Genomic DNA, 23,096 nt, shown 5'->3' with positions numbered 1-23,096 from the left:
TTTAGTGAGAAACTTTATACTTTTTCCTGGAGAAAACACAGCCCCGATTCCATACTTAATCTTGGATTTTGACGATAGAAATATATAAAATGACATATATTTTGACTATTTGTTGTCATTGCTGTTAAAGAGATAAATTTCTTCTTTTTACTTTTTTTGGGGGGGGGGAGTTAGTTTGGGTTTTTGATTTTTGAGACAAGGTTTCTCTGTGGAGCCCAGGCTGTGCTGGAACTTGCTCTATAGAGGCTGGCCTCGAACTCAGAGATCCGCTTGCCTCTGCCTCCTGAGTGCTGGAATTTATGTCATGCTCCACCTAGAGTAAAAGCTAAATTTCTTGTTTGGTGGTTTTCACAGCATTAAGATGTGGCTAATTCAGATGCCTCCCCCTGCTCCCACCTCCTTCAAAGAAGACTTGAAAGCCAGCAGACGCAATAACAAAGATTGGAGTCCAATGATGCGCGGCACTTTTGCATGAGAGAACTTTCACCGCCGTTCTCATAGGCTGGACCTTGACAGAAGCTGCATCTGGGTACCCTGAAGTGACAGCAGCTGTAGAAAGATTCACAGCCCCAGGAAGACACCAGCGGTCACAGGCTGTGTGGCAGGACTGAGCTATGAGTTAGGGCCTGGCCGCTTCTCTGAAGCTCTTTCGCCCAAAAGGCTAGGGCTCTTGCTTTCAGGAGCTCCTGGCTCTGTCCTTGAGATGGCAAACACGGCTAGGGACTGCCTGCACCACCCCTCTGTGGGCGCGGACTGATGCCTGGCCCGTCCTCATCTGCTTTCCTGTCAAGGTTGGCCTTGGGAGCTAGCATGGCTGACTCTCCTGGAACCTGGCAGGGCAGAGCGGAGGGTGGGGAGGGGGGCTGCTGAAACAGCAGTTCTTAAAAAGAAACCAAGAAAGTCACCGGCAAATTCCAGTGTGTTCCATAGGAAGCAACTGCGACTGGCAGAAAGCCTGGTTTTACGGGGAAGGTAAATGACTCTGCCGTAGTGTTCCCTTAGATTTGGCAATCAATAATGCATGACTACACAGAAATAGATCTCTATAGCAAGGGAGGAAAGGCAAACGGACTCCAAAGTGAAAAGCTAGCTGTAAAAGTGTAAACTTTGTGCAAACAGAAGTCATGGTTCTGCATTCTTGTCATAAACTCACAGCATACACCAGGAAGATACACCAGCAAACTCAGAATCTCAGCTCCAGCGCCTTGACCACCAGCCATACGTCGTTAGTTGTGACGTTTCACTTTTAAGGTAGTAAGAATGGGCCACTCGGTAACGAATGATCTTGAGCTGAGTCCTGCCCCTCTATTCCAATCTTAGATTGAGGTTCTAAACCACCAATATCTTAGAGTATCTTTATGAGAGCTGGAAATCTAGACACGCAGGCACCAGATGCGGAAACACTGAGAGGAAAGAGTATGCAGGAATGCAGCAAGAGGGGGCTGGGTCTACAGCTCAGCTGGTAGAATGCTCGCCTAACAGACATAAGGTCTTGGATTAGATCCCCAACACTATATACACTAGGAGTAGCTGCACATATCTGCAATCCCAGCACTAAGGATGCGGAGGCCGAAGGATTAGAAGTATACGGTCATCCTTAGCTACATAGGGAGTTCAAGTCCAGCCTAGGCTATTTGAGACCATGTCTGGAAAACTAAAAAAACAAAACAAAACAAACAAACAAAACAAAAAACCCAAAACAAACAAACAAAAACAAGCAGAAATAAAAAAGAAAAGCAAAAACAAAAAACAACAATGACTAAAGAACACAGCGAAGATGGAGCCACTAGCAAGTCCTAGAGAGACGCCTCAGGTGAAAGCAAACGCACCAACACTTTGACTTTGACCAGCTAACTACCAAAACTGTGGGAAATTTATGTTACTCACAACCCCCTGCCTGTAGTATTTTGTTGTGGCGCTGTAAGCAAACACGGATTCAATGGAGATTTTTAAATAACACACATAAACCCCTTAGCACACAAGTACTCAGTAATACATACCAGTGCATACAAAGAGGGTGGTTGTATTGTACACACCCAAAGACCTTGGTGGGCAGAGGATGACAAGCCTGTCCTAGGTACCATTTAGCGCACTTAGGATCACAGAACTTGTCTATTTGTAAACACCTATTCCCGCCTGGGGCACCTCAAATTTAAAAGGCAGATGAGTCACCTGGCACCCTGTGAATCTGGGGTGGAGTCAGGGAGGCTGCACTTCTAACACGTTCCCAGAGGACTCTGGGGTACCAGGCAGAGGACCACAGCAAGCAGCACTGAAGATACAGGATATGAAGTCCTAAGGCCAGCTATTGTTGGGCACACAGGACCGAGAGCCAACATCAAAGGGGCTGGAAAACACTGGCTAAACCAGATCCGACAGCCGAATAAACAACGATTAGAGATTGCAGCCCCATTGTTGGTATGTTTATCATTCAAGGCCAAGTTAAGGTGCTGAGACAGGTGAGATTACTAGAGCGAGCCGTGAAGAAATCAAATCATTCCGTGTGAGGAATGAAGAAACCTTTCTCTGTAGGCGAGTCCATCTGGGCTGGACAACTCTCTCAGGCAGGCTGTCTGTGTTCAGTTCCTTATTTTCAGGACAGGAGTAACAGGTTGCTGCTTCTCCCAAGGTTGGGGAGGGGAGGAGAAAAAGGTGTGGGTGTGTTTTTGGCACTGTTTACACTCCTGCTAGCTAATATTTGGTTTCCTTATCTTTGGGAAGTCTACTAGCTCCTGGTGCCAGCTGGGAGGCCCCCTGTCTCAATGATGGCCCAAAGTCCTTAAGGAAGCCAGTCAGCCTCCTTGTGGGTCTACGGTCAGGACTTCAGGAAGAGAGAATACCACAGGGGACTCAACCTCAAATTACCTGGTATCAACATCTTTGCCAGAGGCCCCACATCTTCACCACTGAAACTCTTACTGTGCTCTGAAAAAAAAAAAAAAAAATAGTCTCTTCTATGAACCTGACCACAAAGCAATGAGATTTTCCAAAAGCCAGGAAGTCCCACAGGCCAAACAGATGTGGATCCAGCAACTGGGGAGACCTTTTATTTTTCTAGAATTGAAGGGAGGGGTGGGGAGGATGGATCCAGGCAAAACAGCATAAACCTCAGCTCCTGAGCTCCATCATCCATCAGCTCCCTGGCTGGCTACTTTGCAGAGACACAGAGGTTTCCTGTGTGTGGAGTGGTTAGTATGAGCCCTGATGGAAATTTTCCCTGTTACTGAGGGCTTCGTTCAAAGGACAGGGTCAAATACATTAAAGCATTTGAAAGCTTACTACCTGCTTACTATTCCACCTGGGCAAATTGCCTACCATCTCCGAGCCTCGGTTTCTCTTTCTTCTTCTCCTTCTTCTTTTCTTTCTTTCTTTCTTTCTTTCTTTCTTTCTTTCTTTCTTTCTTTCTTTCTTTCAAGACAGGGTTTCTCTGTGTAGCCTTGGCTGTCCTGGACTCGCTTTGTAGACCAGGCTGGCCTTGGACTCACAGAGATCTACCTGCCTCTGTCTTCCTGAGTGCTGGGATTAACGGTGTGCGCCACCATGCCCAGCTTTGATTTCTCATATGTTGAAAACACAAAAACAGAAAACCAAAACCAAACCCCACCGCACAAGTAGGGAAGGGGAGGTGGATCTGGGAAGAATTAAGTGGGTAGATGTGATCAGAGTGTATTGTACAAAACCCTGAGAACTAATAAAAATTAACATAAAAATATAATCCAAAAATTGTGTCCAAATATCATGGATTTAATCAAAGTGCTTGGAGGCTTTTGGTTGGTTGGCTGGGTTTTCTTTTTCTTTTTCTTTTTGAGACAGAGTTTCAGAGAGTTCAGCCTCGCCTTGAACCGATTCTCCTCGCTCCACTCCCCAGGTCCTAGGATTGCAGTCTGTGCTCCCACACTGGCCTAGCACTTGGCTTTTATTGTTACCATTTCTTCTCTCCTATCCGTGGAGTTGTGGAAGGTGCCATGAGAGAGAGCAGCAGGCACTGCAAACCTATTTCCACGCCCCTATTCCCCTCCTGAGGTAAGGCACAGGGCTCTTCAGTTTGTTTCATCTCATTTTACTGATTTTGTAGTGCTAGGGATTGAACCTAGGGCCTTGTGCATGGTAGGCAAACTCACTACCCTGACCTGCACTCCCCAATCTTCAGTGAAAATGTAATTATCTCCTACAAGCCATATCAAAACACAGTCCCTTGCCCTTAAAGAGTTCATAGTCTCTTACAGGGAGCCAAGGTGATTTAAGTAAACACCAGTGTGCGATGGAGAAAGCACAGAAGTCTCTCTTTATAAGAGCAGAGCGTAGAGAGGACATGTTTAAACTGAAAAAAAAAAAAAATGAGAATTAGAAATCTGGAGTGTGGGCTGGAGAGATGGCTCAGAGGTTAAGAACACTGACTGCTCTTCCAGAGGTCCTGAGTTCAATTCCTAGCAACCACATAGTGGCTTACAACTATCAATAATGTAATATGATGCCCTCTTCTGGTGTGCAGGTATACACGCAGGCAGATCATTGTATACATAAAAATAAATAAATCTTGTTTAAGAAAGAAATCTGGAATTTATGTCTATGTACCAACTGGTGTGTGAGCACTGTGTGGAGAAATATTTTAGCATATCCCTTCCAGAAGATTTTCAACCCAAAAATACAAATGCCAGGTGTCGGTCACTTTTTGATAGCCAGAGATCTCCTAGGGACTGCCAAAAGAATACAGAATATTTCCACTGACCTTGGTTACCCACCAGAACTAGACAGTAAGCCCCTGTTGCTGAAGACAACGTTCACCTTGGACACAGGAAACAGAAAAATCAAGCTGGAGCTGAGATAGAAGCTTTCTCCCTGCTGACTAACACTCATAGGGCAGGAAGGTGCTGTTTAAGCTGCTAGGGGAGGAAATTCATCAGCAATCTAACCCAGCTGTGGACCTAAATGGTACAATACTGATTTGCCAGGCAAGATGTATCCACTGGTGTAATAGTGGCTGTTCCTAGGCTACGCAACCACTTCCTGATCAGATCTGGAATACATGCCTTGGTGTGGACCATATGAGGACCACTGCTGCTTGGCAAAGTTCTGGCATACTGACACTGCAGAACACAATTTGCCAGCATCTTTTTACTTTCCTCTTTGATGATGTTATGTGTTATGGGAATTTCCTTCGGCTTTTTTTTTCATTGGAAAATTTTGTATGAGCTCTGATAAAGGATGTGAATGTGTAGACTGGCAGCCTCTCTAAAAAAAATAATGATAATCCTTTGAGAAAAAATCTCTGCCACCGTGGAACCATCTCATGTGACAACTCTGCCTACTCCTTCACAAGAATCCCCATTGGGCCCCCACATTTGCACCAAGAATTAAGAAGTTAGAGATGCATGGTTCCAGAAACTCTTATACACTTACAGCTGGTCCCAAGGATGGAAATACGCAATCTAGAGAAACAGTGGGCCCAGACCTGGGGCCTTGGCAGTTGAGGGCAAGAGTTCAATTAATAAATATAGAATAGTGACCATGATAGATTTCCTAGGTATGTGACTTAGAGGATGACTGGTAAGACCTGGCATGCCCCAGGAGAAGCAGATTCTGTTAAGAAGTTGAACCGGTTTGATTCCCCTCTGCCATATATAGGAATATACACTGAAGGAATTAGGTGGTATGGCATATTGGGAAAAAAGCGAGATATCAGGACCTTCCCTTTGGGGAGTGTATGAGAACAGGCCCATATTGTAAGACTAAGGCATATAGGAACACAATTAGGAAACAGCTCAGTGTTTCTTATGCTACATGGTACGAACATGGGTTGTTTCTTAGAACTGAGTGTCTGGCACCTCCTGACCACAAAGGCTGAGAGTGTGCAGGAGGAAGTGTAAAGGGGCACCTGGTGGGGCCGCTAAACTTTAGAGAGTATGACTTACATAGCCTTGCTGAACTTAAACTGCATTTGCTTTAAAGAAAAATACCACAATAAAGTTAATTGCCTCCTTCATTCTGGATGTTGAAAAAAATAGGGCAGAAATAGGTTTAAAACAATCTGTGAACAAGTTGAGTGGAGAGTGGGGTCTGACTTTCACATGAACTCTGGTCCCCCATATTTGACCATGTCCCCTGGATGGGGAGGCCTGGTGGCACTCAGAGGAAGGATAGCAGGCTACCAAGAAGAGACTTGATACCCTATGAGCATATGCAGGGGGAGGAAGTCCCCCTCAGTCACAGTCTCAGGGGAGGGAAGTAAGGGGAAAATGGGAGGGAGGGAGGAATGGGAGAATACAAGAGATGGGATAACAATTGAGATGTAATGTGAATAAATTAATAAAATATATTTTAAAAAATAAAAAAAAAAGAAAGGCAAAAAAACCCCCCCACCAATCTGTGAACAAATGATACATTTCTTGGAACCATTAAGTGTGCTTCTGACATTACAGTGATTAAGCTACTGTGCAAATACAGAGTATCAAAGGTATAGCCTTTTCTCAATAAACCAGCTATCCTGATTTCACCCTCAGATCATGTGGGTCTCCTTCCCTCGCAGACTGCACACCTCCTCTTTGGGACCTGAACTCTGCTGGAGCTGGACTCTGGCAATTCCGCTTATTGTCAATCTGCTCAAAAACCTGTGGATAGGGAAGAGTCTCCCACTGCCGTTCTGATAAGTGGACACGCACTCCAACTGCCTTGTAAATACTTATGTTAATATCGCTTGACTGGTATAGCCACTTCTAGCACCAGGTGACAGGCACAGCAGAGACTCATACGTCATCAAAGTGCTGGGAAGAAGGGGCTGCTGAGTGCTCAGCACTAAAAGAGACATCTACATGATCCATTTAAAGCCCTGGGGAACATTATGGAAGAGAGGGTGGAAAGACTGTAAGAGCCAGAGGATGGGGAATAGTACTATAAAATGTCATCTTCTAGCTATGATATGGCAGTTACAATCGTGAACACATAGCATCGGTGACCACCTGCACATACATCACACACACATACACACACACACACACACACACACACACACACTTACACATACTGTCTTACACACACACTCTCACACACACACACAAACACATGTGACATGGAAACAGGAGAGAACAAGTTAGGAAGAAGGGGGGTAAGCCAGAGTGGGAAAGACACAAGAACATACAATTGGAATACATTTCATACAAATAGGAAACAGTCAAAAATTAAAAATATTTCATAAGTAGACCAAAGCCCACTCATGAATGATTTCATAAGCCACAGTTAGAGGTTTGTACTTGACCCAGAAAGTCAACAGCCAGCCAGGCAAAGGGGAGCGGTGTGGCCAGGTGTGTGTGTACGAGTGCTTGAATAGAATTATCTCTGGTTGCACAAATTGTTTCTGTTTCCAATGGAAAAACGCAGAGAGGTGCTTACGATCTCCCTACGAAGGCCCGATTCTTAATGTTCTGGAGTACGTCTTCTGCGAGTCTAACAGGGTAAAAAGGAAGTCTTTATTTCCTACTTTGTCCCACTCATTTAATACAAAACACCCAGTGTAGCTGCGTGCGGTCTGCCCCATAGCTAGATGCTCTCCGGCAGATACCCACTGGATACCCAGTGACCCAATTTTGCCATTCTGCCATGGGTTGTGAGCTGCCGGTCACAAATCCAGGCCTTCCATACTCCTGATCAGCAACTCATAAGCCAGGGGCCCTTCACTGCCCTTCCAAAGTGCAACTAACTTGCTTGGGTGGCTCATGACTCAGGGAACACTCACTTTGCCAGTTCACTATAAAGGGTATAAAGTGTATGGTGATGAATAGCAAGGCAAGGTGTAGTGGGGGGTGCACAGCTTCTCTGGGCACCTCACAGCACTGGGTACTGTCAGCCGCTGGGAAGCTCCTGGCCCCACCCCATCACTTCCTGGAGGGTAAATGGAGCCTAAAGTTCCAAGCCTCTAATCATCCACTCACTCTGTCTTCCTAGTGAACAGCCCCCTCCTGAGCTGTCTAGGGATCCACGCTAAACCCCCTCATCCACAAACAATCAGGTGCTATTAAAGGGGCTCATTAGGAGTATCCACGTGTCTACTTTCTGTAAGTGCATTACATATGTCTGTGACCCCTGCCACTCAGCAAATTCCAGGAGCTGTAGAAGCTCTGTGGCAGGAGCCAGAAACATACTACATACTACACAGGACGGGAATGTATGTGCACTATGGAGTACCTACAATGTTCAAGGTTTATTATGGATTTTTTTTTGTATTTACTACAATGCTAACTTATCTGGCTAATGTATACTTACAGCTACGGGGCTGCAATTCTAGGTAACCTAAGAAGAACATCTTTACTGAAGTACCACATGTGTGAAACATCAGAACTTGACATTCTCTCTGTGTGCGCCATTGTGTCGCCGAGATGGGGCAGAGGAAACATGGAAAGGTAGGCCTTTACTAAAAATAGAAGAAGAAAATATGGGATAATAAATTCTCTTTGAGAATGTATGAAGCACACATGGGGATGGTTAAGGTTTAATACTTAGGAGACAGATCTGGGTCTTGAACTAGAAACTTTGGAAGCAGTGCTTCCCCTGGGACAAAAATACTGAGACTAAGTGACCATGCCCGAGGAAGAGAGAGAGACAGCCTTGTGGGATAGGACATGTCAGGACTTAGGAAGCAGGGCACCACAGAGACCTTACCAGAGACTCCATCTGTGAAGGAGACTCCAAGAAGAACTGTGAAGCCAAAACATCCTGGGCGTCACCAAGTGCTAGAGTGGCAGGTGAGCTCGCCCATCAGGTGGGCATGGCAGACAGGACAAAAAGTCAAAGTTTTTCACAAAGAGGGTGGGGGACTCTGCCTGCAAAAGAGGATGGAAAGTGACAGTCAACTCAGCCTGTAGTTACTTAGCAAATTTGACCAAGAAAAAAGGTTTTTATTTTTGGTGTGTGTGTGTGTGTGTGTGTGTGTGTGTGTGTGTGTGTGTGTGTGTGTGCTTAATTGATTTGTTTTATTTTTAAAGACTGGAGCGAATAGCCTATTTTTATGAAGGAAAGGAGTCTGGACATAGAGTGGCTGAATATAGAGGCTGCAGAGGGAATAAGCACACAGGAAGATTTCACAAGAGTTCTCAAGCAGGGGCCAGTGTCAGGGACCCCCTTTGTTGTCACAGCTAAGCAGGGCAGTTGCTACCAAGCATCTGCTGAGTAGTGGGCAGGAAGTCTGCTGAGTGTCTCACAGTGCGCAGGACAACCCCTGATGCTCCATCCCCACCTTAGGTCAAGACATATCATCGGTGCTGTCATAGTAATTGGAGTGTAAGGAGAAAGACGATCTGATGGCAGTTTTGCTGGTGTCTTTCAGCAGGTGACCACTGCTGGAAGCTTCGCCGAGGAGTTCCTGGTTTGTACAGCCCAGCAGTCAGGGCATCTACTGTGAGGATCTGGCTCATACCTCAAGGAGATAGAGCAGCAGTTACTTAGCTGTGCCTGGGTCAGGTTTCACTCTGGCCTCCTTGAGGGCCTCTGATTAATTCTCTTCATACTTATGATAGTCATAGTTTAGAAAATAAGGAGACTAAGCAGATGTGATTAAGTTTCATAATGCATTAAAACTAATAGAACGAAAGTTTTAATTTCAGTATGAAAAAAAAAAGTAATGAAATATCTTGCATCCCGCTCAATAGGAAAGCTTAAAAACAAAGGGAGAAAGACAAGGATGTGGCATTAATTTGATGACATACTTAATATCTCACATAGCCAAAATGCTAATTTTACAGCATTAAAAAAAAAAAAAAACAAACAATGAAGTGTAGGGTACACCTGCAATCCCAGTACTGGGAAGATAGAAACAGGAGGAGAAGGAACTCAAGGTCACCTCATGCTACACAGGGGCAAGTTTCAGGCCAGCCTGGGCTGTGTGAGAGCCTGCCTCAGAAAGCTAATATCTTGCAGCTTTTTATTCATGAGCAGTTTTGAGCGCTGGTGTGTGTTCTGCGTCTCCAGCACTATCCCACCAGGCATGCGTCGTCTCCCCTTTTCATCTGCTGTTTTAAGTCTTACATAATATACAGTTTAAAATGTGAATTTGAGCTAGAAAGATGTCCCAGTGGGGACAGTGTGGCACAATCCTGAAAAGCTGAGTTTGGCACCTCAGGACCTAGGCAGAAGCCAAGCGTGACAGCACATACAGATGGGTGTCGGGGAACCAGGACAGGTCCATTGGCCAACCAATGTAGCTAAAACATTAGTTCCCAGTTCAGAGGCCCTGTCTGTAAAAAGTAAGGTGGAGAAGTGGTGATGAAGACATCTTAGTGTCAACCAAGGACCTCCATACACCCCTTTGTGAGGAAAAACTGCTACACACACACACACACACACACACACACACACACACACACAGACACGAAAATGTACGTACCCAAGTTGTTTCGCATGTACTAACACGTCTTCCATAAAGTTAAATAAATAAAAATGTTCAAGTCCTTGACACGGCATGTTTCCTTATTTCCTATTTTAATCAGCTAGAACTAAGTATAATAAAATGCTCTACTTTATCATTGCACTTAATTAGAATCAAGTAAAACCAGAGGCTCCGTTTTACAGCCACACCAGCCCTACAACCCAGTGCTCATGAGTGACTCTGTGACAAGTGGCTGCTGTATTGGACAGGTGACATTTTAAAACTGATCAGGTAACTTCAAACAAGCAAGCATGCATTTATTTATTTACTTATTCAGTGGTGTGTGTGTGTGTGTGTGTGTGTGTGTGTGTGTGTGTGTGTGTGTGCAGGTCAGAGGACAATCTCTGGGAGTCAGTTCCCTGCTTCTACTCCTTGGATCCTGAGGACTGAATTCAGCCATCAGGCTGGGCAGCAGGTGGCTTTGCCTGCTGAGCCATCTTGTCAACCTTAATTAGGCCACTTCTAGATGAGGACATTAGCTTTAAGACACAACCGACTTTGTCTCCTTTTAACTACCCAGCCCCAACTTCATACAGTCAAAGTCACCCCTTTGGGGAGGCAGAAATCTGACGGGCTATTCCCAGCACAAAGCTTGTACCCAGAACCTCCACTTTCTATCTTTTCATCTGGAAACTGTAAGTTAACAATTTGAATACTACACGGATAACCACAGATATTTGACCACAGATGACACGCGAGGTCATGCTCTAAATTTTGGCTAAAATGATTCCGCTAGAGGGGGGTGGGGGAATCGGAAGACTAGCATGGAGGACGTAGATGCTGACTGAGTGTCTATTCACAGAAGAATTTCATACAGTTGTATGACTTAATACGTACTACATTCTAGTCCCTGAGACATCAGCTCCCTTAGCAGAAGAATAAGCAAGACTCAGGGGCTAGGTTATGACCAGGTGACTCATGTAGTGTGAAATGGGACAAAGTTTGAGCACAGTTGTGTCTCATTCCAATGTCCAAGTTTTCAGACATTAGCCAAGCGATAGCACAGTAAAGAGTGGTCAGGAATTTGCCAAACCGAGAGCAGGAAAGGGAGGAAGTAGGCCATATCAGAAGCATGTAGAACCCTAGCAAAGACCTAGAGATGACAATCTGAGGAGGCTGTGTGACCGACTAACAAATGGCACACACACGACCAAAACAGTGTGCAGGATGGCCCTCGGGTGAGGAGGCATTCCATGACCACATGCGGTTAAGTCTTTTCTAGAAGTTATCTATCCTTGGCAGATGCTGGTCCACTGGAGGGAGTCTCTTCTGTTCTGTTTTAGATGTCTGTCCTATTTCCCAGTGCTCCAAGCACAGAGGTTAAACAGGGCCTCAGGCCTTAGCACATCTGTCTCCAAGACGGAATATCATTCAGGCCATAAAACTTAGCATGTAGACTGAGACCACCTGCCAAAATGAAAAAGACCTAATCCATCAAACTCCATAGTTTTGGGAAAGTCTCTACACTGGGTGGAGCACTTTGCCAGATGGGTATTGGGACCAACTTGGAAAGCATCCTAACCTTGCTCTTCAGCTTCTGTGGTTCTGCTTCTGGCTAACTGTTCTTGCTAACTGAAGTGTGTCAACACAGAACAAGGGTTTGCGCTTGAAATCTCACTCGGAGAAAAGCTCGGTGCTACACTGGGCTCCCCAAAACCCAGAGTGTCACTGGCCGGCTAGTAAAGGCCTTCTATTGGCATAAGCCCACATCTGAGCAGTCTTCTCCGGTGAATACCTGACAGCAAGCTGGTAAATAATTAATGGTTTGAGCTTAAATCTTTTCCTAGTCAGTGACTTGCCAACTCCCTTGTCTGAGATGCTCATATTTCAAGGTAAAATGAGTTATAGATTAATTTGGAGATACTTAAGCTCCCATTGAACAGCAGCGGGCACACAATGGCTCAAAACACAAAACCAGGGCCACTAGGGAGAAGCTCCAGCTTGCTACTGGTAACGCCAGATAAATGTCACCCTCTGCTCAGACTTTGTAATAGTTCTTTAAAAATAAAACGAACAAGGATCCAGTTGTATTTCCTAAGACATTTCCTCTTTACAGAGTGTACATTTTAACAGCTGCGCTGAAAAAGCGTGGTCTTAGGGCTTTGGGATCAGTTTGTCTTTTGAAGTTCCTGGGTGCCAAGCCGGGAGATTACTCCCACAGAGGTTAAGGCCTGGCCTCCAGCTGTCCCGCCATACACCCACAGCATCCTGGGATAACTCCGCGAGGAGAGCAGGCACATGAAGGTCTGGAGGTCAGGCTACCTCTGTGGAGCATGCCGTTGAATTGGAAAGGCGAAACAATGGTTTTCGTGTAGCATTTTTTAAGGAAGTCTGGCAGTTCATGGTAGCTGAGCCGAGGTCCCCGAAGCACAGATCAGTACTAAGACCTCTCAATGGCTTTGTCCCACCCACAGAGTCTCCCTGCCCTGGAAAAAGTACAAAACAGCAGGACATTTCCCTGGCAGCTGAAGCTCCGCCCACTTATTCTCTGGGACAAGGAGGCCATCCCTGGTAGCAACGGGTGAATTGTGCTTATTTGTAAAATCCTTCTTTATAAAGCTGGCTTGGTTTCACACACCTGCAATTACAGCATTTGGGGGGCTCAGGCAAGAGAAGAGCAGTGTTGATGCCACCCTGAGCTACATAGCAAGACACTATGTCCAATAACCAGGGAGTCGGGGTTGGGTGGAACCCCTCTTTTTAAATACATTTACCCTAAGCCTTTCTACCATTTCCAGGCCACTAATCCCCACATGCATGTATTTGAACATACCCAGTTGTGTTTTCACAACCTAAGTAGAAATCTCATTTAGTACATAAAGATGTCCATTGCAGTGTTATTCATCATATCAAAAACATGCACAGTAAAATGTGCAAGACCTGATATTTAAATTTTTTAAAAAGCAAAAATAAATAAAAATTTATAATCACAGGCGAATGAGTAAAAAAAAACAAAAACAAAACAAAACAAAACAAAACAAAAATACCGAACAGGCTGTAATGGGTTATACTTAGAAGAGTGGTACTGCAAAAGAAAACCACCAGGGCCAGGGAGAGAGACAGCACGGGGTGTAAAGATGCTTGCCATGGAGCTGGGCGTGGTGGCGCACACCTTTAATCCCAGCACTTGGGAGGCAGAGGCAGGTGGATTGTTGAGAGTTGGAGGCCAGCCTGGTCTAAAAAAGCAAGTCCAGGAGAGCCAGGACTGTTATACAGAGAAACCCTGTCTTGAAAAACCTAAAAAAAAAAAAAAAAGATGCTTGCCACGAAAACCCAGTGACCGGAATTTGGTCCCTGGAATCTATATAAAGGTGCAAGGAGACAACCAACGGGACAAGGTTGTCCTCAGACCTCTTCATGCGAGCTGCGGCATATGCACCCACACATATCCATCATACACGTATATGCACAAAAATAACAACCATAAAGAAACAATTACATAATAATATTGAGTAAGTAAAACGAAATATACAAACTGAAATCATGTAAGGAGGCTGGGGATGCTAACAGTAGTAGTGTGCTTGCCGAGAGAGAGAGAGAGAGAGAGAGAGAGAGAGAGAGAGAGAGAGAGAGAGAGAGAGAGAGAGAGAGAAATTATTAGGGTTTTTTTTTTTTTTCAGTACTTTAAGTTGAATTAGTGCCTCACACTTGCTAGGCAGCACTTTATCAATGAGCTGCATTCCCAGACTGCTAGAAAGATAACATCAGGCTCAGGATACTCCTTAGTGTGCAGAATGCTTGCCTAAAATATGCACAAAGCCCTTTGTTCAATCCCCAGAACCAAGCAAAACAGCCACGGCGGGCACGTGCCCGTAATCCCAGCACTCAGGAGGTGGAGGCAGGAGGATGAGAGGCTGAAGGCCACCCTCCGCCATGTGAGCATGGGGCCAGCCTAGGCTACAGAAGACCTAGTCTCAAAAGAACAGTATCAACACTAATAATTTAGTTGGCGCTCAATACATTTTAAGAGGATAAACTAAGGTCTCCTGTGGTGCTTGACCGAGGGTGATTCCTATATGAATAGGGGAGCGCTTGTGACTCACTGCCTGGCGTGGAGCACCACCAGAATCCCAACATATCACAAAAGTAGGAAAAGTGAGTGGTACCTCCTATAACTGAGGGGGTTCCTACCAAATTTGAGTCTCATTCAGTTCAAAGGTGAGCTATATAACTGCTGATCATAAAAACCTTAGCTAGGGCTGGAAAGATGGCTCAGCAATTAAGAGCACTTGCTGGGGTCGGAGGACCCACACCCAGTTAGTTCTCAACACCCCGATGGCACCCACAACCCTCTGAACTCCAGTTCCAGGGACTCTGACACTTCTCCCTACACGGCTCTGAAACTTCTCGCTGAAAAGCTAGGGAACTAGGGAACTAGTAGCTCTTTCACAATTCCACTGTATTCTCTTCCTAATATTGGAAGCAGTGGGTGGTGGACAGAGATAGCTCCTGTGCTAGCATGGACCAGAAGGAATGGGCAGGAAGAGATAAGCCTGTCCCTAGTTGCTTCACGCTGGCCTCATCGTTTGTGGGGGATAGATGTCATTTCTGGTCTTGGTTTAATCCTCCCCTTTCAAGTTTGGACACCGGCTTTCTTTACCTATCTGAAGCTCTAGGAGAGGGCTGACAGTGAGGAAATTTTTTAGATAGTGGGAGGAAAAATAAAAAGTCACATAAAATAAAAAAATTTGCTATCTATAGATGTTTTAAAACTACACCGTATGATTTTTAAATGTCACGAGAAAAATAAAAAGGGACACTGAGAGAATGTGCACTGTGAAATATTTAAACTGTGAAGCCAGCAAGGCTGGTGATTATGGAGATTAAATAGATATAGATGACGGGCTTACATCAGAAGCGTGTTGTTAAGGATTAGTAGTCACAGATGCTCATGGAAGGTGTTTATTGTCCTCATGAGGGGGGCAAAGCAATCACAGGGGTTTAATAGAGGTATCGGCCACCAAGGCATCATGGAGCTTTTATCTATTTTTGCCACCGGCAAGACAATTTTCTCTATCGTAAATAAACCTCCTGTGTCTTTAATAAACTGTGGGTACCATGAGCCAGCTACCTCTTGGGACTCAGTTTCTTCATTTTCTATGGGAGAAGCTGCTTCTTGGACTTCTGATAATCTGTGTTTCTCCATTAAAATATTTAGATAGTTGTAGGACATGAATTAGAAGCTGTAGGGCGTGTCACATTTGGTCTAAAGATACCTTTAATTCTAACGCGAGTCTTGACTTTATGCACCATTAGCAGAGAAAAAGCCCCACCAGCTAAACCATGGCCCGATGCTTTACCCAGGACCCGGGGTCGGTCACACCCACCACCTCTATGCTTTGAAATGCGAGCTGATTCTTCCCACTCACTTTCTACTGAAATGCTTTGTGTATTTGAGACAATTGCTGTACATGTACATCTCAGTAACAAAACCGCACAATTTTACTTGTGGGTGTCCTTCTTTTTCACTTCCCTTAAGATGTTTAGCTCTTGTTTAAAAAAAAAAATAACGATACATGTAGAATTTTAATTACTTCTTCTATGATGACTACTTGCTTTATTAACGTCAAACCCACACGCCATTATTTCTTTGCCTTCTGCAAATACAGGGACTTTGCCTCTCAATGCCAACTCAAAGCGCACTTTTTTTTTTTTTTTTTTTTTTTTTTGGTAATTTAAACAGCAATTTAGCCCAACATGTTATTATCAACAGTGTACTTAACTCAATGGAAGTCATGACAACATGAACATCTATGACTAAAGTTTAAGCCTGGGCAGACCATGACAATGATGTCATGACTGCAGACTGACATTGGTATAAGCAGTCAGCCTTCAGAGACGCTACCCATGGGGCAGAGCAATGGGGGAAGGGTCACAAGTGTATTTTAAAACTGATGAGCAGAGACTTATTTACTGACACTCTGGTATTCGGGCAAATAGTTTTCAACAAACATTTTTACATTGTTGAAGGTGCCAAATGAGAGGTTAGATAAATAAACAAATGAGTAGTTGATTGAGAATTCTGAAAATCACCTCTCTCCTATTTTTTTAAGGTTTTGTTTTTTATTTTAAGATTATGTGTATGTGTGTGTCTGTGGTGGTTTGAATAAAAATGACCCCCATAGGCTCACAGGAAGTGGCACTATTAGGAGGTATAGCCTTGTTGGAGTAGGGGTGGCCTTGTTGAAGGAAGTGTGTCGTTGGAGTTGGGCGTTGAGGCTTCAAATGCTTAAGTCAGACCCAGAGTCACTCTCTCTTTCTGCTGCCTGAAGATCCAGATGCAGAACTCTCAGCTACCTCTCAAGCACCGTGTCTGCCTGCGGGCCGCCATGCTTCCCACCATGACGATAATGGACTAAAGCTCAGAATGGTAAGCCAGCCCCAGTTAAATGTTTTCCTTCATAAGAGTTGCCATGGTCATGGTGTCTCTTCATGGCAATAAAACCCTAAGACACTGTCCGTGTGTATATGAGCATGTCAGCGCAGTGCTCACAAGGCCAGAAGAATGCTGTAAGTTCCCTGGAGCTGGGTTTACAGGCGCTTGTAAGCCATTGAACATGGCTGCTGAGAACCAAACTCATGTCTTCTGGAAGAGCAGCAACTACTCTTCATTGCTGAGCCATTTCGTCAGATGTCCACCCCTCTGTCTATGTAACCCTGGCTGATCTGGAACTTGCTACATAGATCAAGCTGGCTATGAACTCACAGAGATGCGCCTGCCTCTGTTTCCAGAGTGCTGGGACCATAGATGTATGCCACCACACCTGGCTCTCCAGGATCTCAATCTGTAGCCAGACCTGGCCAGGGATTCATAGTGGGTCCTCTATCCTCTGCCTCCGGAGTGCTGGCATGATAGGTGTGAGATACCACACCAGGACAAAGAGTTCCATTTTCAACGGGAAGTTGTCGACCAATCTCAAGTCACCAGGTCAAGCTGGAGCCTCTCCGCCCCCATCAGGTTCACGGTTTCACTCATCGCTCTCTCCGAGTCTTTAACAGACTGTGAAACGCCAAGATTCAGTGTGACCCTAGAGTACACGCTCCCACCTTGACTTACCCCACTCTCAGACCTCTTCTTCCTTGGCATTTCCAACCATTCTACAACGCTCCACCCCTGCTTACTGGCCGCATGCATCCGCACTACATAGCCACCAGCCACGCAGATTCACAAGCTCTGTCTTTAGGTAGCCCTTGAGGTGCTGCTGGTCTGCTCTTCCTGCCTCTCTTCCCAGGTGCTCGCTTATCCATCTCTACTCTTGCCTCAAGCCGTCAACATTGTCACCTTCAAGTTCAGCAAATCAACTTACTTCCTGTTTCATGAGAACACTATAGCCACTCAGTTGGCTCCTGGACCGTCCTTCCCAGCACCTAAGCAGCTGTAGAATTCTGTCCTTTCCTGTACTATGCTTAAGTCTCATGAGGGTCTCTATGAACTGATTGACACCTGGACTCTTTCTCTCCAGCTTTCTCTTTTGTTTGACGTTTCCTGGCCGTAGATTAATATTCCCATCTCTACTCTCATTCAAATCAAGTTAGGCGTAATGGTGTATGCCTTTAATCTGAGCACTAGGGAGTCAGAGGCAGGTGGATTTCTGTGAATTCTAGCCCATCCGGGTCTATGTATAGAGTTCCAGGACAATTAGGAGTATGTAGAGAGACCCTGACTCAAAATAAATAAAATAAAATAAAATAAAAGCTGCAGGCCTCCACTCCTAGCTGTTTCCTTTTCAACCTTTCCATCTGTTATTGTTGTCCTCACCTCCCCCACCACCCTCACCACCCCTCCCGCCCACTCACTTGAAAGTCTGTAACAATTCGGCAAATGTGGGTATTTCCCTGATAAAGTTGTCCTCCAAGGTAACTAAGTACCTCTGCCTGACCTAATTTTCCCTGACTTGACCTCTCCATTGCATTTAGTACTTTTAACAAATTTCTTTGCTTTTGGCTCTTTCGTTGATTTTCATGTATCTCTCTGGTGTGTGTGTGTGTGTGTGTGTGTGTGTGTGTGTGTGTGTGTGTGTGTGTGTAGCCTTGGCTGTCCTGGACTCACTTTGTAGACCAGGCTGGCCTCAAACTCACAGAGATACACCTGCCTCTGCCTCCCTGAGTGTTGGGATTACAGGGGTACGCCACCATACCCAGATTAATTTTTAACTTTTCAGGAGCACTAACTATTACAAATTGGGCTGGGGATGCAGCAGCGTGCTACTTTGCCTAGCATGTGCCAGCACGCCTTTGAGTTCAAAGCTAGCAGCAGCAGCAGCAGCAACAACAACAAAACTTCAACACCAATTAAAAAAAAACGCATTGCTTTAAATTACTAGTTTTCATTTTATATTGGAGTTCTTTTTCTATTTTAGCTCTTTTTTTTCTTTTCTTTCTTTCTTTCTTTTTTTAAATCTTTTTGAGATGGGGTTTCTCTGTTTAGTCCTGGCTGTCCTAGAACTCAATCTGTAGGCCTTGATCTCAGAGATCTGCCTGCCTCTGCCTCCCAAGTGCTGGGATTAAAGGTGTGTGCCGTGACACTCAGCCTCTGTTTTAGTTCTTAAAGACTAATTCTTAAATGAAAATATTTGAAGAAGAGTGAAAAATAACTTTATTCACACTGACGTCTTTAGTTCTACACCCCTCATTTCAGTTGACACACAGTCATCTATCATATGAATATTCCATAATCTATCCAGTTTCATTTGCTGCTATTTTGGTACAAAGTACATTTGTGGGCATATACTCTGCCGTGTAGATTTGAAGGAAGCTTCCTAGCGGGGTGCTCTATCTGCATCTTCAACTTTGCTAGCTCCTGCACACACTGCCCTTAGCGTCAGAACTATTCTCTGCTCTGCAGATTAGGTTTGTGAATACAAGGAGGCTCCTGGTCTCAGGCAAATACATTCTAGAGGAAGTGGAGTGGGGTGCAAACACTAACCCATAGAGCCATAAGCTCCCACAAACCTCTCCAAAATTTAGACATTTTCCTTAGTTTTACTAACATATAAAATGATATGTGGTCATTTCATTTTAATTCGGCTTATCTCCGGTTATTAATACACTTGACCAATTATTTCTAGTTTCAATGCACCAAGATTAGCTTGCCTTTTTTTTCAACTGTCCTTTGTTTTCAAACATGAGATGGGGGTCTCAGTAGTTTACCCAGGCTGGCTTTGAACTTGTGGCTTTTGTGCCTCAGTTTCTCGGATGCCAAGCTACAAGTGTATGGTGCCGTACTGGGCTAGAAATGTTTTTAATAATTAAAAAATAATTTTAGTTATGTGTATGTGTGTGTAGAGTGGGTATATGTAAGTGTGTGCCAGTGCCCAAGCAAGCCAAAAACATCTGCTCGCCTGCAGACAGCATTACAAGCAGTTGTGAGCTGCCTAATATGGATGCTGAGAACAGAACTAGGATCCTCTGCAAGAGAAGCAAGTGCTCTTAACCACTGAGTGGTCTCTCCAGATCCTAGAAATATGTTATTTTTTTCTTTTTTGGGAGGGGGGGGAGTGAAGGGCTTGGGACAGGGCTTAATTATGCAGTTTTAGCTGGCTTGGGACTCACTATGTAATCAGTCTGGCCTGGAAATCCACAGAGATCTGCTTGCCTCTGCCTCCCAAATGCTGGGATTAAAGGTGTATGCCACCATGGCTAGTGAAATATAGCAGTTTCCAATTATTCGTTTCTCCTATTCAGAAGCACACTGGTATTTACATTTTAACCTTGTATGGATGGATTTTGATACACTCTTATAGAATAATTTGTAGCTTGTCTTGAATTTTCTAGGTAGGTAACCATATTGATTGTAAATACAATCATTTGTTCAATCCTCTTAGATCCTTACACACTTAATTTCTTTTTAATCATATAGTTCTTGCTCCAGGACTGAGCTTGTGGACATCAGAGATGTCTCACAGATATTTCATCATTAAATATACACATATGTACATATACATGTTCTGTTTTACACATTGCAAATGTGTGGTGGATCCCACCTATCAAGTTGAGGAAGTTTCTTTTACTCGTGTGTTGATACTATTTATTGTGAATTAAATTTCAGAAAATGTTTCTTCTCCATATGATATTTTTCTTCTTTCAATGTATAAAGCAGTGAATTAATACGTTTTCTAATGTCCTAATTGTGTTCTGAGATAAGTCTGTTAATTCTAGTTAACTGCTGGATTTAATTTCTTATAGTTTTGCTTAGATTTTTACATCTATATTAAATGAGGGAAGGATCTATAACTGAGTCTAGAGCTTTTCTTCCTTTTCCTCTGGTACCAAGAGTCTACCGGCATCATAAAAAAAATAAAAGTTGTGTCCGTTCCCTCTTTTTCTTTGCTTCTCCTCCCTCTCAGGACCTTCTTTCTATATATACTGGAGTAGAACCACAGGACTGTGGTGAATTTCTTCTTAGGCATTTGGCTGCATTTACTTACAAACCTCTCCAGCCCCGTGTGCTTTATTTTTATTTTATTTTGTTTTGTAGTGAGATGTTAAGTTACCAGTTCAACTGTTTAAAAATAGCAGTAGTTTTTAAAATAGATTTTCTATTTCTTCTTGAGTCCATTTTGGTAAGTTTCATGTTTCTACGGAACTGGGTACTTCTAACTGTTCAAATTTACTTGTATGAAGCTTATGACTATTTTATTTTGTTTTGAGATAAGGTTGTTCTGTGTAGCCTTGGCTGTCCTGGACTTGTTTTGTAGACCATGCTGGCCTATTACTCACAGAGATCCACCTGCCTCTGCCTCCCTGAGTGCTGGGATTTACGGCATGCACCCCTATGCCTGGCTATGACATTCTTCTTCTTTTACAAACTCCATTACATATATAATGATTTGACCTTTTAATTATCCTTGATTTTCTTAGTCTTTGCAATGTGCCAACTTTTGTTTTTTTGACCCTTACTATTATAACTTATTTTAATGTTATTGATTTCTATTATTTATGATTTGTGTTCCTCTTCCTTCCTTCATGCATGCTGTCACCCCTTCATCTTGAGCTCAACACCTCACTCTTTAATTTCTGATTTTTCTCATTTTCCAAGCAAGCATTTCTCTCAGTAGAGCCTTGAAACATATTTTTGTTTGTTCTTTACCACTGTACATATTTTCGAACTTTAATTGGGATTTGTTCTTTCAATGGTCAATTATGATGATACCTAAGGTGTTTAGAGTCGTGTTTCGTTGAGAGAGGCAGGCAGATCTCTGTGAATTAGAAGCCAGCCTTGTTAACAGAGGGGCTTCCAGGACAACCAGGGGACAGAGTGAGGCCCTGTCTCAAAAGAAAATCAATCTAGGTATTTTGGTTTTGTTTTGAAGCTTTTTCCCCCTGAGGTTTGAACCTAGAGCTTTGTGATACTCAACAAGCCGTCTAGCACTGCACTGTATCTCTAGCCTGTGATTTACTCCTAAAGCTATTTAAAAGTGATATTTTTTCATTCCTTTTAAAAAAGTTATTTATTTAATCACTTTATAGCCCAAACCCTCCCTCCTCTCCTCCCAGTCCCACCTTCATGCCCCTCTCCCCCCATCTTCTTCTTCTCAGAGAGGAGGAGGCCCCCAAGGGGTGCCAACCCACCCTGCCACCTCAAGTCCCAGCAGGGCAGGACTAAGTGCATCCTCCCCCACTGAGGCGGTATGGTATTATTATTATTTTCATTAATTAAAGGACACAGTCTATACGATGCTAATGTCTTGCTGCCTGTTCTGTGGTGGTAGCCTGAGCCATCAAAAACCTGGATCACTTTTCTAGTCCATCAAATGAACGGCTTCAGTCACATACCGTTTTGTGTTTCCGAGTTTCCGGTAAAGTGGTTGCTCTTAGCAGCAATATGCACTCTCCACATTGTGAGGAAACCAGCCTCCTAAGAAGGAAGCAAGAGCCTAAAGTCAATAACCTCAAAATTCATCATGAGTTGTCCTTAATAGCTCCTTTCTCTCAGAATCCAAGATTTCAGCTGAATTCTAGAATTCCTTCTCAGGAGCAGCCTCTAGCCCGTGCCCCAGGTCTGGGCTGGACAGCTGGCTCTAGCATTAGGTATTTTGGAGAATATTTCTCTGATAAAAAAACAATGCATAATTATTAGAAAGGAATGAATCCCTGCTGCCACCCCCCCCCCCCTTTGCAAGCCTTAAACTACAATCAAATGACAAATGTCACAAATAGTAACTCACTATTCTTTCTAAAGAGACTGTCTGGGGCTAGAACAAGACAGGCTTGCAGCACCAGCAAAAACACCAGGAGTGGCCTATCTAGGGAGAATGATTTATGACAATAGTCTGAAGCCTTTCATGTGTACTCACAATCCTTCTGGAAGACCTGACCCATGATTTCTAGGCTTTGTTTGCTTTGTGGTTGCTGGGAACTGAACCTAAGGCATTCCAGACAAACACGCTACTGTTAAGTTGTAACTCGAGTCCCACATGTGAGCAGTGTCTTCCTGTTCTAAACAGCAGCCACTCCACACCAGAACTGGTCCACAGGGCAGATCTAGATGGTTGAGCTAAAGGGCCGTGTACGTTTTGGAAGCAGGGGTCAGAGAATAGGGCGAATGATCAGATTGTGTGTTGTAGGCTGTGCTTAACTGTCCTGTAATTGTGCCTTCCACCCTGTTCTTGGCCAAGTCAACATGGCTTGGGTGTGGTTACTTAAAAATATTCCCAAGGAGCAATGACGCTTCCTCTGGATT

Source organism: Acomys russatus, chromosome 23 (assembly GCF_903995435.1).
Source record: "Acomys russatus chromosome 23, mAcoRus1.1, whole genome shotgun sequence".
NCBI classification, from domain to species: Eukaryota; Metazoa; Chordata; class Mammalia; order Rodentia; family Muridae; genus Acomys; species Acomys russatus.
Note: the sequence above shows the minus strand (reverse complement) of the source record.